Genomic DNA, 923 nt, shown 5'->3' on the forward strand with positions numbered 1-923 from the left:
AAAGAGAAAGTTTAAACGAGATGTGTGAGGCAAGATATTTTTTACATAGAGAATGGAGGTTTCCGAGGGATATCATAGAAGCAGAAATGTGAGCAAAGTTTGAAGTGGCATTTAGACAGAAACATGAACAGGCGGAGAATAGAGGGATATGGACCATGTGCAGGCAGATGGTATGAGTTAGAATAGCATTTTGGACAGCATGGACATGGCGGTCCGAATGGCCTGTTGCTGTGCTGTACTGTTCCATTTTTTAACTTCCCAGCATCTGCCCGATCAGAGCCCCTCAGACTCTTGCATGTTAAAAAGGATATGTCAGTATACATTAACTGGCCACGTGGAAACACATTTTATAGAAGAGAATTTGTTTTTGAGCCTGTTGGATTTTATTTGTTGGTGTGAATATAAATGATAGACTTGTAAGGGTGTAGGAGGGGTGTAGTTGTATGGGGGATATGGTGTTTTTGAATTATCAGAAGCCTTTACACAAGTTTCAATAAGGGCTAATGAGTAACTTGGTAGAGAATAGGGCCCCTTAAAGATCAATAAGGTCGCCTATGTGTGGAACCAGAGGAGATGGGTGACATATTAGACAAAATGGTCTTGTCAATATTTATTATGGAGAAAGACATGGAAGCTTGGGGAAATAAATAATGATATTTGGAAAGAATCTTCAGCAGACAAAAGGAAGTGCTGGAATCTTAAAACAAATAAAGATAGATCAATCCTCAGTAGCTGGAAATGTGTTGCTGGAAAAATCGCAGCACGTCAGGCAGCATCCAGGGAACAGGAGAATCGACGTTTCGGGCATAAGCCCTTATTCAGGAATGAAGAAGGGTCCTGAAGAAGGGCTTATGCCCGAAACGTCGATTCTCCTGTTCCCTGGATGCTGCCTGACCTGCTGCGCTTTTCCAGCAACACATTTC

The 923-nt window shown here is 41.9% G+C and overlaps 1 protein-coding gene across 2 annotated transcripts in view; it reads left to right on the plus strand.

Moving 5' to 3' along the window:
• tefm (transcription elongation factor, mitochondrial) overlaps nt 1-923 on the plus strand; it is a 101,752-nt gene that overhangs the window by 68,531 nt on the left and 32,298 nt on the right. The gene's annotated exons all lie outside the window — the stretch shown is intronic.

The sequence above is a fragment of the Chiloscyllium plagiosum genome, chromosome 24, assembly GCF_004010195.1.
Source record: "Chiloscyllium plagiosum isolate BGI_BamShark_2017 chromosome 24, ASM401019v2, whole genome shotgun sequence".
Classification (NCBI taxonomy): domain Eukaryota; kingdom Metazoa; phylum Chordata; class Chondrichthyes; order Orectolobiformes; family Hemiscylliidae; genus Chiloscyllium; species Chiloscyllium plagiosum.